Consider the following 17,101-nt stretch of genomic DNA (forward strand, 5'->3'; position numbering starts at 1 on the left):
CACAGCAAATGCTTGTTTTTGCAAAAACAAGCATACTCATTAACACACAAACAGAAAAACACGCTCAGGTGTATGCATTAGTACACATGAAGATGTAGAAGCACAACAAAGTGGAAACTCTGTCTCCCACACACACACACACACACACACACACACACACACACACGCACACACACAACAGGCAGTATAACTGGCTGTACAAGCAGGGTTTGATGACAGCCCCCTAACAATAGGGAGCAGAGCAGCCTAGCTATCTGCCTGTCACACAATGAAGGGGGAACTGCTGAAGAGGTTGTCACCACCAATACATGTAAACACACACGCACAAACACACTGAAAAAATCATCACAAAAATAAAAACATGAGCTGTAAAACGTGGGTGCGTGTGTGCATGCCAGTGGGCACACACATACACAGACACACACACACACATAAACAGGGTAATTCAGAGCACTGCCATTTATGTAAAGAGCGCTCCGTTTTCCAGACTGTGAGTGGAAGTGAATTTGCTTTTTCTGTCGAGTGCAAGTCAGGTTGGATTAAACAACACTTGGCCAGTGCTGATGGGTTATCACTGTGCATCTGTGTGTGCATTTGTGTGAGTGTGTCTGTGTGTCTGTGTGTGTGTATGCCTGTGCTGTGATGATGCCCACAGGCGCCTGGGTTTGATGCAGGCAAATCTGTAGACAGCCTCCTGTCAGGACCCATCTCTCTCTTCTCTTTCTCTCAAGGTGTCCTTTCACTGTTCTTGCTCATCATCTTTCACTTTGTTTGGCTCTCTTCTCTCTGTGTTGCTCACTCTTTTCCACCCCATCTCTGACTCTTCCACAACTCCGCTCTTGCGTGTTGTCAACACCAAGGCTTGATGAGGCTTTTCACTGTTTTTTTTTTTTTTAATCAATAAACAGAAAGACAAAAAAGAGACAAGAAAAAGAGACCAAAATGCATGTAGCCCCTAACATCACCTACACAGCACTTACATATGCAGACTTTTCAGAAGAATTCAAATTTCCCCTGTGTTTCAATCAGCTCTAATTACTCTTTTAATATAAAGTAGATATACTCTGAAGCCATCAAAAGCTTTACTGTAACTAGTTACACTTTACTTTTTTCCCTTGTGTTGTTATATTAGGGGACTGTGTTTTCTCTGAGCCTTAGAGAAATGCCTTTTTAATGTGCTGAGCCAATAAAACAAAGACTCTGCTCCCGTGTTGGGTAGTAATTAACTGGTCTAATGAAGAATTCATAGAGTACACATATCAATACTGGAACAAAACCAGACTTGAGCTTTCATTTTTTCCTGTTACTGACAGCCATGGATACAAAGGACTGAATGAGATCCCAACGCTATTTGGTGATATTTTTAAAGGTTAATAACTCTTGGTTTTTAATCAAATTGTTACTATACATGAACGCAGACCTCTCTGTCAGGAAAAATGTAATATTGCTAAAAATTTTCTGAAAAAGATCTATTGGTAATGAAAGCATGCAGCCAGGCATGGCGATCAATGGCCTTTCAATCCGAATAATTTAATGTGTACAAAGAAAGTGCTGTTACATTTCCTTATAGCACTTTCATTGAATGTGTTAAGGCATTTAACTGCAGTGAGGCTGGTATTACACTACACTCTGTATATATACACACACACTGAGGCTTATATACACAGTAGACATACTTCACTTTAAAGGATATCACTTGCTTTATTTCATGTTGATGGGTTATCATCAATAAATCCACCCAAAAGTGAACATATCTTTATAAACAGTCTGATATAGTGTAACGCCTGATGTAAACTTCATCCAAACACTGTTAAAGAGATTAAAAGTAGACATACTGTACTGGGTGACATACACTAATCTTGGGCACTGAAGTGTATTCTGAAGTGACACCAGCACTAAGAAAAAATGTGGACGTGTGGCACTCAGGAGCACATTCACATTTAAGACGTGCTATGCTACACACCAGTTCCCATTATTATAAACAAGTGGAGATCAAACTCCTGCTACTGCCTGTGTCGCTGACGTGTCCATGTCCATGACATATAAATGTGTATGTAGTGTAGTCAAAATATGTCCAGGATGCATCATCATGTTTTCCATTACTTTGTTCGTTTTATGGTCAGTTGTCTGTTCAACTGCACAGGTCCAATGAGGACTGCTCTGTCCAAACAAAGCCAATAAAAAACACTGTGTTATGTATTTTCATTATTATATGGCTGTTTTTTACACGTTATAGTCAACAGGTAAAGGATTAACTGTGCAACACCTGAAGACTTCAGACAAGTGGACCAACTTCACTTCATCCACTGTAGGGTCTCCTAGGTATCTGTTCTCTCATCTTCTTCTCTTTCACACACTTCAGCACATATGTTGTTCAGGTAATTCACCTAAAAAGGTGCTGAGTCTGACACTCAGTCAGTAATACAGATCTGTGAGTGTGCTCAATTGGATGGATTTGAGGGAGCTGCAAAAACGAGGGGTCTGGTGCTAAGGAAAGGAGAATGAAGAAAAGGACCAAAGAGCCACATTAAAGTAGAGAAGAGTAGCACTAATGGTTTCTGGATTGCAGTTCGATGGATAGCAAGGCAAAGGATCAGAACATAGCACTTGATCCTGCAGCACTCTAGTGATTTTAGCCATGTGAATGCTGATGACATAATGACCCTACTGCTAGGCTCAGGACAGGAAAGAAGAGGGTTGTGTGGGATGGCATCATACAGCACCAATGCACTGCGGCAGCTGACGTGTACTGTGGTGGATCTGAGAAGTAACCAAAGTCATAACAGGAGTTTCAGTAAGATCTCCAAAGGCATTAAATTTCCCTCAGTCAGATTCTGTAAAGAGGTTGAGGGGAATTCACATCTGTCGAAGTGACTTTACAAGGATTTTAAAGAGTTCCCATTTGTCATATTTGGCAATCATATCATCAAATGAACATGTTGTTGTGTCTATGTTTAGGATGCCCAAGTTGCAGCCACTACTGTGAGTTTTACAGTGTCAAAACTGCTGTGCTGTGCTTTGAATACATTAAAATGCAAATGTACGTGCATGTATGTACTGTACATATGAGTATTTGTGGTGTTTGAACCTGTAAGTGCCATGTACTGAGTGTATGTTCAAGTACTGGGTTTGTTTATGTGTTCCATGTTAGTGTACCACTGTGTGTTTGTGTCTGTGTGTGTCTGTCTGTGTCCCAGTGAGTCTAATGGTCCCTGGAGGCAGGCCAGCGTCCATCAGCAGACAGCAGGTATTAGTACTCTACCCGAGTATCGATGGACCACTGGTGCTTGACAGCGGGCCCCTCCCTGTGGTCGCAGGACAGGATGGGTATATGTACGGCTGTGTGTGTGTGTGTGAGTGCGTGTGCAATAGACACACAAAGTGTTTTTGATACATACATATATACACACAGAAATAGCGAGAGAGATGTTTGTGTGTGTTTGAGACACAGAGATGTTTGTGTATGACCCCTGACCTCAGGCTATGTGTCACAGCTCTGTGTGTATCTGTGTGTGTGTGTGTGTGCATGTGCGTGAATGAGGGGCTGCCCGGCTGTCATCGATCTCACACACACCAGGCCAGCACTTAACACTTGGACTATAGCGACTAATACACTCACACCCTCTATTACTGCCCCACTGGAGGCACAGCGTGTGTGTATGTGTGTGTGTGTGCATGGCCTACTGCCAAACCAATGCTGCTGCTGTTCAATGGCAGCACAATAGATTACACATATAACAGTGTAATGATATATCTCTATTAGACGTTCTCCTCTTCTCTGTCCTCGCCTCTCTCTCCTCTTCTCTCCGAGCCCATCCATGTTTTACTTTACTGTGCATATATTGAGGACAGGATCATCTTTGTTATTGGCCTTTTTGTGTTGTTGTTCTTTTTTTTGTACTTTGACTTTAAGTAATACAGAAAATGACTATGAATATTAAAAAAAAAAGAAACATTGGCTTCTATTAATTAATGTTTTTGTATACATAACTTTAAGTTATTAATTTGTGTATTTTTCACATCTATGAGCTAATAAGTACTGTAGCCCCCAATGACCCCCACTGTCATCTGTGCTAGCAGCTTATTACGACCACAACAATGATGACACCATTTTCAAAGGTAACGGATACAAAGCTGTATATTTAAAATCCTGAGCTGAGCAAAGGCCTCAATGTTCCATAGTGCTTTCCACCAATGAGTGTTTCAGACAAAACATACTTTGTGCCACTGTAAACGACTCTAAAGTATTTTACAGATTCCCTGAGAGTGAACACTTAAGACAGAAGTGGATCAGGCGTACACAGTAACTCTAAATTTCTTTCTAACAGTGATGCATAGTGTGTGGATACCATCTGTTAAGTAGCCTGGGTCACATTGGTGCTAAGAAAAATATAAGTGGAAAATTCATAACAGCATAATAGCTGTTTTGATCCTCTGAGTGGTCAGGAGTTGTAAAGGCTCATGGGTATTATGGTAGATATCATGGAAATGAATGCTTCTGACAATAAAGGAAGAAGAGAAAGAGGCACAGAGGCTAAAACATCTGCAATTGCTGATGATAGCGGCACCATAATGGAGTCTTGCCTGACATTGTTACAGACAACACACCTACATGATACCGCACAGACATACAGAATAATCATCAAGGTAGGGGAGCTGGACCAACATGAAATCACTTGTTGAACCATGGAATCAACCATGTTTAAACAGCTGGACAAAAAGTTGATTATTTAATTTATCAACACTTTCAGTTTCTCCAAAATCAAGATTTACTGCTTTTCTTTAGCATTGCAAATTAAATATCTGCTTTGCTGTGGATGTTTATTTGTGATTCTTGGCTGCAGCCACTCTGCCTGGGAGGCTCCACGGAAACAGATTCAAGGGTTTTACTATCAAACTCCTCAGTGTCACTGGGGTTAAGGGACCTTTCACTAAACAGCCTCAAGTGAACAAGGTTCATATGCAGCACAAAGAGCTGACTCTCTGTGGTAATGTTGTCCATCACTGTGTACGCTTGGATGGAAACAGTCCACTAAGCATGCTGTCAAGAAACACACATACATACACACAAATACACACGTGAATTTGTGTGTATTTGTGAATGGTGCACAGTACTCTGTATACCAGTGATGTGTAAGTAAAGCCACCTCTCTCTCTCTCTCTCTCTCTCTCTCTCTCTCTCTCTCTCACACACACACACACACACACAAAGACACACACACACAGGGAGTCTTGCATTACCATGCTCTTCATTCTTTCCAGTAATAGCTTGTCACAGCAGCTGGCTAACTGAAGCTAAATAATGCCTTATACACAATTGGGCATTATCCGCTAGGCTAGCTAGCCTCTCACCACAGCCGCCCAGGGGCTAATGTCCAAATGAGATGGTTCATTTCAGCTCTCTCTGTCTCTCTCTCTCTCTCTTCCACTTTCACTTTTCTATGTTTATCTTCATGACCTTGTCCTTTTCCCCCCAATGGAGGTAAAGGACAGGAGGCAGGAGTGGTAGAAGAGGAGAAGAGGCAGGGTGAGGAGAGAGAAGATAAGGGGTGATGACCATGGCTGCTAGGGTTTTTTGTGTGTGTTGGTGAGGGGCATTAAAGGATATAGAGGGAGAGATGCATACAAGAGGAGGCAGGAAGCTTTAGGCCATAGACCATAGACCAAGCAGCCTCTTAAGTGATCTGATTGCCTTGCTTGAGAACTGCAGTGACCATGCTCAGAATGGTTACTAATAATACATCTCCATTTAGACTGACCCTGCAAACACAAGCGTGCACATGAATACACACACGCAGGAGGGCACACACAAGCAAAAAGAAAGGCAAACACATACACTTATGCTAACAAAAGAGATCACTCTCTTGTCTCATAGTGACGAACAATGAAAACTAAACACAGTGGTACACAAAGAAGCAGAGAAAAGTCTAAAGAGAAATAGAGACAGACCATCCTGGCTCTGTCCATGTCCTTTTACATTCGCAAAAGCGAATGACACTTATTTTTAATTGATCACTAAAGCATGGGGATGTGTGTGCATGTATGTGTGTGTGTGTGTGTGTTTGCAGGATGAGAATGGGCTTAAATGACGATCATTGATTAGCTTTAGGCCTATGGCCCACTTAGGGCACGCCATGTGTTTGCACTCACACAGAGGTACCCACACACATACAAAAATACACATACATACACACAATCATCATAAGTGGATGGTGGACTGAGACTGACAGAGAACATGGAAAGACAGAAAGTAAAGAAGGGCAGTCAAAGGGGAAAAAAATGGGCACCGATGAGGAGGGAACAGCAAGTGGACGAGAGAGAGGAGAGTGAAAGAAAAGATTCAGAAAGTTGATAAAACGTTTTTGAAATATTTTACACTATATTTATTTTTCTTCCGTTTTATTTTATTTTCCAAACCTGCTTTGGTTGTTGGTAGACTGGCTACAAAGTTTTGCATATACAGATGGGAGAAAAATTAAATGAAAACCTGAACCTAAAGTGTCTTAGTAAGGTGTCGAGCCACCACAGCAGCTTTAGTGATTCTCAGCATAGATTCTGCAAATCTGTGGAATTCTTCCTTAAGTATCCCCGCTCATTTATACAGATTTTCCTTTAATTTGTCAACTATGTGTATCTGGATTCATGCTGAGGAGCTGATGACTAGCAAGCCTAACAAATATACTAAACACTATAAGTCCTATATTGAAAAAGTGAGTGTATATCTCCAGTATGTGTCTAGGAGTTTAGTGTGCGCCTTTAAAATGCACACCAGGACACTGGTATGACAAAACATATGCCAAACTCACATGACGCTGTGACATACAAACAGCCAGGGATCCATGCGTGCATGCGCGCACACACGTAAGCAGTAACAGAATCATACAAGGACTTAGAGCACCCCCAACTGGGGGACAACACCAACAAAAAAGACAGAGGGAAACACTGTACAGATGCACATGTGCAAACACAAGTTGTGCATTCACATAAACAGGGGCCTCTGCACATACAGCAGCTTATACATATTATAAGGCGTACTATTCATGTATCCTTTCTGTCTCTCTATTTGTTTCTCTCCCACTCTCTGTACTTGGACACTTCACACCCCTTATGTGTGTGTTATGTAGCTTATAGTGTTTGTGTAGTGTAGTTATAGCTGAGCAAATGTTTTCCCACACGCAGTCCAAACAAAAGCCAGGTGACACTCACATTCGCACACTCACACACACACGCACACACATCCACAAATACACACACCATGAAAGAGGTGCAATTAGAGCATCCCACTCCAATTAACCAGCTCTCTAAACAAATCCACATTAGGCCCTCCATTGTGGCTGCGCTCGAAAACAGCCACTTGGGAAAGCAGCATAAAAGCTCCAACTGTATTTCTCCTCTAGGACACGTGCGCTTGTGTGCATGTATGTGTGTGCATGAGTGTGCGTGTGTGTGTGTGTGTCACTATGTGTGTGCACAGACTGGCAGTGGTTACACACTGGCACAGAATCTGGGCTGTTATGATTGTGGTGGTGATGGGAAGATTGTGCAATCACTGGTGGGTGGAGAGAGTGAGAGGACGGCAGAGAGGGAGGGAAGAAGCACAGCAGAGAGGGTGGAAAGCAATGAAACAGGGAGGGAAGCTGTTACCAGCAGCACAGGAAGAGAAAATTAGAACCTGTAGCACTGACATGGTAAGCTACGACGCTGCTGTGCAGGAGTGAAACATCTTTTTTTAACCAATCATTGCCAGACTAAGGAGTACTGTCACTATTGGAGGCCTGATAGAGGTGTTGGTCAGCAATAAACAAATGGCAATAAAAGACAGCTACACATTTTGTAATGTTTTGCCAGAAGGATCATTTTGTTGTAATATTTTTCCTACTTGTCCAGATTAAAACTGTAAATAACGACTGCTTTTACTGAAGATTCTTTAATTACGTGATTAACCATGTACTCTATTACATTATATTTCACTAAATACAGAAAAATCACAATATCAAAAAACTCTAAAAACAGTCCCAAACCCAACAATATTCAATTTACAATGATACATGAGAGAGAAAAGCTGAAAAGTTTTCCAAAAAAAAAAGTGAAATACACCTTTTTAAAAGCCTCTTACTTTGCGCTTAGCAGCCCAGGATTTTTATTTGACAACTGTTTTCATACATGTATGTAATGGTCCCATGGTTTCTCACCCATAGGTGAACCTGTGAGGCAGCTCTTATCCCCACAATGAGTACCACCCCACACACCATCATCAATCAATCAACGAAACCAATATGTACAGGTTTATCTTAAAGACAGTTAAGGTGACGGCTATGCTTGTTATTAGTTATTATTTAAAAGTGGCCCAGTTTTTACATCTAAAAAAGATACTTTAATAGAATCACTTAAAACCACAATGAGGGAAAAGTGAATAAAAAAAAGTCAAAAGACACAGAGAGGTAAGGAAAGAAAGAAAGGGAGGGAGAGAGGAAGAAGATGTAGGATACTGAAAAATTATGTCTCCATCTGTGATCCCACAATCAACCCTCCCTCTCTGATCCAGCCCTGCACACAGACAGACACGCACACATGCACACACACACACACACACACGCACACACACACGCACACTTGATGAAAAGCCCAGTGGGGCAGCACGGAGAGTTTGGAGGAGATCCGTCTAGCAACCTGGTTGCACACCAATCTTCCTGTAATCCCTTCTGTCCCTACTGAGACACACCCACACACATACATGTTAAGTGCACACACACATAACGCACACAGGTTAGTTGTGCACGTGTACATATGAGCCTTCAAAAATTATTAGTTTTTATTTATTTATTTTTATCAACACCAGGCCCTAGCGGTATATCAGGCCTGGACCACTGTACTACCTCCAGAGACAAGGGCATGATGAGGGTGAAACACAGTAAATGTGTATATACTGTTATATACTGTATGTATTCATTATTTTGTGTTTTTTTACTTTGAGCTTTTGTCTCAAATCATTGATCATTAGGAAGGAAAGCTCCTCTTCTTTTTAATCTGTTTTATGTCATTGCAAACTGAATGTCTTTGAGTTTGGACTATTGGTCAAAAAAAACACAACAAGCACTTTATTAAAAAAAAAAACTTTTTTAGAGCAAAACAATGTGGGTGTGTTTGAGAGAGAGAGAGAGTAGATTTCAGCCTCAGTGGGCAAACACAAAGGTCTGTGGCGCCATGGCCTGCTGTGGACAGAGAGACAGAGTAAGAGAGAAGTGTGTGTGTGTGTGTGTGTGTGTGTGTGTGTGAGATAGATAGAGGCTGACAGAGAAAGAGCTGGAGTACATGTGAAACAGGTCTAAAACCTGTAACTTCCTAGTTATAGAAAACATCATAACTCGAAATATTCAATTTGCAGTGCTTAATATACATATATATACATATATAAATACATTTTGTAGTCAGTGTTTCATTCTTTTTACTCTTCCTCAAAAGGCTGATGTCAAGCACAGTCAATTTCTCTCCCATAATGCTCTAAAATTTAAGCTCTGAGATAAAGAGCAAAGCCACGGCACAATATGGCAGTTGGCAGTTTTCATAGCCACAACAGCTTTAGCCCCCTCAGCCTGGAGTCCCAGAGAGATGCTACAGCTAGTTAGTGATTAGGGCCGTCTCTCTGAGGGCCACTTGAAAATCAGTTAACTTTCCCCTCAGAGGCCCATGCTAACTCACATTAGCATTTAGCACACCCATTAGCGTCAACACCTACTTTAGCGTTAGTACAGACAACTGACAGTTAAAGGCCCCTGTGGGGCTATTTAGAGAGTCTCCAGACAGAGAGAGACTGACAGAGTGAACAAGTGACTGTAGCAGTTTGTGCATTAAAGCTGTATAGTGAGTCACTAAGCAAGTTAATGGCTCCTTAGCTAAATAGCAAACACATTAGCAGTTTCAGAAAAGACATGTTGACAGGCTGAAGGCTGACAAGCAGCTGTTCCACCTCTCTGTTGGGACTTTTTGACGAAACGGTCCCATGAAAGAAGGACTCCTACGGGTTTGGATCACGTATTAAGGAAATGATAATTATTTATACTTACAGTACATATATATATATATATATATATATATATATATATATATATATATATATATATATATATATATATATATATATACACACACACACACAACACACACACACACACACACACACACACACACATATATTTATTTTTAAACAGGAGATAAAGTCAAAGCCACTACTTCAGATACTTGTATGGTTTAGGGTTAGGGTTACAGCCTAGGAACTCAACCTCAGACCATGCACCTCCAGATAAAATGGAAGTAACAGCTTTATGTTTCTATGCTGTAAAAGACAAGGACTAGAGGCACGTCAAAAAAAATCTGGAATTTAAAAACTGCATAATTATTATTCTTTATAGATTTACATCAGGTGAAATCAATGCAGAGCAAGGAAACACTGAAACACACACAACGTGAGTGTTTGGACTGGAGCCAAAGCCCATATTCCCATATGCCCATGTAGCCATTTACTATAGCGGTTCCACTCCCCAACCAACACACTAATCACATTAATCATCTGTTTGTTTTAAAACATCATCGGGGACATTTACAGACAGACTTACACACATAAACAAACACGCACACACTCATGCACTTGTATGTGCACATTTGTGCCTTTGGAAGTACACGGTGGTGCACTTGATGGGTATAAGAGGGAGGAGAGCCAAATTAACTACGATGCACTAATCACTTAGCTCTCTAATGGAAGCATACTCAGCACATTTGTGTTTGTGCACACATTTATGGTACGCACAAATATGCATGCAGACACTCACTCCATGGTTAATGTAAACATAAAGAAGCCTCATCTAAATCCCTGAAAATATTTTATACTGGGTAAGTAGCAAACAAATATCTTTAAGGGTTTTACAGTTTGTAAAGAATCATTATGCGTGTTCACTGACTGACATGTTTGACTGAAGGTAACATTAAAAATATATATATTTTTTAAGTGAAAAAACAAATAACGATTAACACAAGAGTTGGCATAGCAACTAATGCATGACTACTGGTGCTATATGGGAATTAGCTGCATAGTTGGAGCACTTTCTTGTCCAGCCTCCTTTTCTTTGAACACATTTTGTATATCTTTTAACTTCAAACATAAAACGGAGGAGAGTGCATCGTATGATGGCATGATGTTCCAAATGTTAATCACAATTCAGTGATATTAGGTACTCTGTCTCTCTCCCTCACTTTTTTTTGTATGTGTGTGTGTTACTTGGTTGGAGGGGCCAGTGTATGCTGAGCTTAGGCACCATGGGGGACATTGCCAGGAGGGGCACATAGGGGTTGGGTGACTTAAATGGAGAAAAATCCAATAATTGTATCCGTCCAGAGGGAGGGCGAGCTTTTAGGGAGGGGAGCGACCTGTTATTACTCTTTCTTTTTTCTTTCTCTCTTTCATTTCATCCCCTAATTCTAGGGTGAAGGGGGTAACCTAAGAAAGGGAGGGAACGAAGTGGAGAGACATGAGGGTTACAGGCTGAGCTTGCTGTTAAAGTATGTCCTTGTAATTAGCTGAGTATTAGCAATGGTGACAATGCAAGAGCACTGGGCAGGGAAGCACCCTTTAACGCTCTACTCATTTCCTGAACTTAATCCCCACCGCTTACTGGTAATAGTGCACACATGCACACGCATCTAGACCTGCGGAGCGTGCACACGCACACACACACACTCTCGTTCTCTTTCAGTCATGCACAAACTCACATAATCAACTGCTGGCTATAATGGGAGAAGACTCCCTGAGCAAAGCTACACCCAACAGCTCACCTTCAATCCCTATTGTGCTAAAAGTCCTAACGGTGGTTTACTGCAGGGAATTTCAGCCTGTACGTGCACGTGTGTGTGTGTGTGTGTGTTGGAGCACGCGCATGTGTGTATTCATATAAATATAAATTTATGTCAGGATCTGCACATTAGCATCAAGTTGTGCTCACAAGGAGTGTGGTGACTGTTTACTTCTCGAATGTCAAGAAGCTTCCAACACCCAACAGTACTTCAGGCAAGTCCCTGTTTCTTGTTTTCTCCGGTGAGCGGATGGAGGAGACAAGTCTACAGAGGCAAAAATCAATTACTTACAATTAAGTCAACCGGCAACTCTTTCAGTGTGCCCTCAAGCCACTCAAGTCTTGCTAACACTACCTCCACCCCCCACTCCTACACCACAAAGTGACACACACATACACACACTCTGCATGCACATGTGCATACACATTTTGTAAGTCACATTCACTTACTATGTGACTGTCATTTTATATTTAGTGGTTAAATTAAGGAGCATTTCAGCCAGTCATTTTTATCCAACTATAAAGATCATGCAAAAGAAGCAAATATCATACAAAGTGGAATTTAATTGTGCCCGTTATGATTCACTCAGCTTCATGTTGAACAACTTTTTTTTTATGTCCATCATAATTGTTTCCTCTACGTTTGTAGAACAAGAAGAAAAAAAAAATATTTCATTTACAATCACACAATGAATTAAAATATATACTGGAAAGAACCAAAGCTACCAACAACCTCCACCCATTTGAGAGGAAACTGTAACTGTGCAGGCTGTGTGACTAACCACATTTATTGATCACAGTTTACCACTTTGTGGTACGTGTCCCATTAAAAAAGACTGATTTGGAATTACCCCATATCATGCCACAGAATGGTAAACAATAGTAGCAGACAGGTGAAATTTTGTGCAATGTTTGATGTATAACCCATCTATGACTACAAAATGTAATTTGTCATTTAACACAAGCTCCTGTAGGTAGTTTAACTCATTTCCAACAACTTGAGCCATCTATTCAATCTGTCCTGGAGCTGGTTAGTAGGGTAGGTGTTGCATACTATGAGAAAAAATTCTAAAGCCCAGTTGGGGTTATCTGATTTTCATTTCAATTAACTCATGCGGTAGAATTTCTTTATGTTTTAAAAACTCTGATCCTACTCAGATTATAGTGTACTTTGTTGTTTTGTTTTCAAAAGTCTTGAAAATAGGTTAAAAATAAGTTAATACTCCTTTAGCAATATCATCATATTTTTCCTTCCAATAGTGTCAATAAGGTGTCCTTCAAAAAGCCACACACCCACGAAGGAAAATAGGATCCTTTTATCTGACAATCAGTATATGCATTCCAAGAAATTATATAAATGAACCTATTTTTCTTTAAGCACGGGTATGGACTGATTCATGACCAAATCACACAGTAAGCTGAAGTGTGTATTACTGGTTTCCGTCACAGTGTGCAATGATAATTAATGTGTTATTGCAGAAATAAACTAGACATGGAATTTAGAAAAAACATAACAAATCCCTGGCAAAGGAGCAATTAACAACAGCTCTGAGGAGTAAGAGAGAAAGAGAATATGGGCATGGACCAATTTTATTACACTCTGAGGAAGCTTGAGTAGTGTTCGTTTCACACTGATTTTTGTTCCATTAGCTTAAATAAAAATCGTAAGAGACACCTGAGCTCAGTCCAGAGCACCCCAGTAGAGAACCATTTCTATAGAGAGCATGTTATAAACAGCGCAGAGGGGGACCACAAACCTTGTCATTGACACAACAGTCTGAGTGAGCGTGTGTCTGTGTGTGTGTCTGTGTATGTGTGTGTATGCCTGCCAGCTCCCAGTCTAGCGCTATTGTCTAACAAGGTCTAATTAGCACTATGGCACAATGAATTAGCATAATTATGCAAACAGGGCTCCGCTAAAGGCTTGGCACAAGGGGAGGCTACGGGGGGCACCTATTATAACACACACACACACACACGCACATTTGTGCACACACACACACACATACAGTCACTAAGAACACTTAGACACTACATGAAACACATTAAACACGCATACATGACTGTGATAGAACCACTGGATACAGAAAACACACACACACACACACACATACACACCTGTCCAACACTGCAACAGCAAGTGGCAAGAACACAAGGCTGTCATGTACAGTGATGATTGGTTTATTTGATTTTGTGTTACCTATGCTGACATTTATTCTCTCTTTACAAATACATCCTCCTGTCACAAACAGTCCCCATTCCACGACAAACCTCGAACAGACACACAGAAATGACCAGCTAACAACCCCCACCCCCAGCCCCCGACTGCCCTCCCGCACAACACTCAAACATTCTGGGCTTATAGTATTTACCAGCGGGGGTGATAGGTGAAGTCTGTGGGAGATAATAGAGATGACTGAGAGGCTGAAAGGCTAGTAGCTATTCAGACAATGACAGCTGTAGTGAAGAAGGCTCTATTAAGCTTCATTAGGATGCTTGGCTCTTGATTACAAACACACACACAAAGACACACTAAATGCAGCAACGGGGAAAGCAATGCTGTAAACGAGACTGAGCTTAACTGTATCTATGGTGGACTGGAGGATTCCAAACACTAAAACCTGCAGCAAAGATAATTTATTCCTGTTTGTGTGTGTGTGTATCCATGTGTCCGACCTTTGACTTCAACGTGAACCCAGCAAGTAACCCCACAGCCCAACAAGCCCTCTTACCAAAAGCCCTGCAATGTCAACAAGCTCCACCTAAACCCTCTCAAACACGCACACATGCTCACATCTCCTCTGACGCATTCTTAGTCACCCAGCCCCAAGGGCCTGTATTGTGTCCTAAAATCCTGATCCCTAGCAGGAAACAAGCACCCCTAAAACCCCAAACAACGCCTGCACAAAGCTCTCTTAAAATTACAATCCCCCACTGTCAGATAAAGAACCAGGAAGGTCGGGAGTTCAGAGTTCAAATAGTTGAAAGTGATCAAGACCAGCCTGAAATAGGTCCAATCATTCATTGACAACATATAACGAGTTACAAATGTTACTGCAATTCCATGACTTCTGGATGACCACCAGAGGGGGTGATTTCTACTTGGATACCTCGTCAAATAATTTTTGGATTGAACTGGGTATAATTTGGTCCGACAAGTGTCCTGTGTGGTACCTCTGGTACCTCCTAAGAGAAGTCATTAAAGCCTTCATTTGGCTCGTGAATTTTAATTTTTCACTTTTATCTCTTTGTCCTTTGTTAGAGTGCATAATGTCATACACAGGCTAATGAGCTGTAAATTATCCAAGTACTCTCCATTAAACATCAGCCCAGATATACGGTTTCATTTGGGCTTGAATCTTTCTTCAAAAATAAGATTAAATTTGGCGAGTAGTGCCCTAATAACCCAGATATTCCAAAGATGTTGCCTGAGTGTTCTTGGTGATCTGATGCCATCTCTACGAAAACTCTCCATTTACTAAAACATCTTCATTGAGACGCCTTGCTTGCTCTTCTGGTCTTGAAATGAAACCATTGACTCCAGCTTATCGTCACCTTAAGAAACAACATATTGTTCACATACGTGCACAGTGGTGGGACAAACACAATAGCCGCGAGAGAGGGTTGTGCTGAGAGGGGGTAGCAATTTTAAGCTGAGTCCACACATTTTGGAGGCAGTGGGCTAATCCGGCCAGGCTTTTTAGCCTGCTATTCAGGAGGACAAGGACCCCTAGGATTTGGGCTTGTCCACACCTCAGGGGTGGGGGATTATCAAGACAGCAGGAAAGGTGGAAAGGGTTTGATGGTAGGCAAAGTGAATATGTGTTTATTAGCAAGACTGTGTAGATTTTTGCAAGAATAAGTGTGTGGTTTTATACCTTTGTGAGGAACATGCATAAGTCGGTGTATGTGCATGTGTATTTAGAGGGGATTCTCTCTGACTCCCACCCCCAAAAATATACCCCTGAGCTCTGACAGGGTCACCTCTGGGCCTTTCAGAGCCTCCTCTCAACCAGTCCTAATTGATCTCACGCATTACTAGTCCCAAACATGGATGGGATGGAGAACAGGAGGGAGATGGCTGGCTCATTGTCTGAGGAATGAGGTCCCCTTTGCTAGTGGCTCTCCACTCCTTGCAAGCGCGCGTACACACACACACACACACACACACACACACACACACACACACACACACACACACACACACACACACACACACACACTCCACCTCTGGCATGCCCACCCACCATCTCCCCTTCTCCCCCTTTCCCCTCCTCTGTGCTCTCATCTCCGGCTGTGCTAATCCACCAGCCAAGTCAGGAACTCAGTTACCCATCTGGCCAAGCATGACTCCAGCTGGGAGGAGAGAAGGATGAAGGGGTGGAGGGAAGAAAGTGGAGAAATTGTAAGAGGGGTAGATTGAGAATGAGGGATGAGGGGGGTATACAGTAAGCACCTAAGAGGGAAGATGAGTGAGGCGGGATCTTTATACAAGCTACTACTTTAGAGTCAAGGAGGAGGAGAAAGATGGAAGAGTGGAGGCTGCTGGAGTGCCACAAGGCAAAAACACGATGACCTCTTCTTTAGCTGTCTCCAGATGAAAAAAGTATTGATCTTATTGTCTCCTTGTAGAGAAAAGGGATTATCCATTCTAGAGGGTTGGAATGAGAGCTGCCACTGAGCTCTCTCATTAGCCCGACCCCAGTGTGCAGTGAAATAGCCTCTAGCCATGGCCTTCACCTCTGACCCTGACTACTGTGGAGCCATCTGGCTGGTTAACACTATCCTGTGACCTTCATTGCATCCCATCACATACCTGTGAAGATGAATCTGCACAGAAAGTGGTTTATAATGAATTGAAAGGGAGCACATCTAAATTTATTGTCAGTGGAGCAGGTCTGTGAAGCTAAATCCACATTTATACAACTCATATTTTTATTACTGCACTAAGACATTTGTCACTGAGGTGTAGTCAAAGACAAATTTCCACTGAGGAACAATAAAGTTGTATTGCATTGTCACTAATAAGTCACTAACCACAATATATTGGTAGCAGAAGAAATACACATGCAATGACATTAACTTTACTTGCTATAAAGTATTTCTAATGGATTATAGTTATTTGTAATCTCATTTCAAAACCTAACCATGATATAACTGTTTCACTCATGTAAACAGTACTCATGTATGTCTGAAACTGGTTTTACACTGCTAAAAGACATAAACAATAATTGAACAGAGCAGAGTAAAACTGAACT

General features: G+C 41.5%; 1 protein-coding gene across 2 annotated transcripts in view; it reads right to left on the bottom strand.

The window, feature by feature from the left end:
* Window positions 1-17,101, bottom strand: part of camkmt (calmodulin-lysine N-methyltransferase) — a 95,451-nt gene that overhangs the window by 75,375 nt on the left and 2,975 nt on the right. The gene's annotated exons all lie outside the window — the stretch shown is intronic.

Source organism: Toxotes jaculatrix, chromosome 11 (assembly GCF_017976425.1).
Source record: "Toxotes jaculatrix isolate fToxJac2 chromosome 11, fToxJac2.pri, whole genome shotgun sequence".
Classification (NCBI taxonomy): Eukaryota; Metazoa; Chordata; class Actinopteri; family Toxotidae; genus Toxotes; species Toxotes jaculatrix.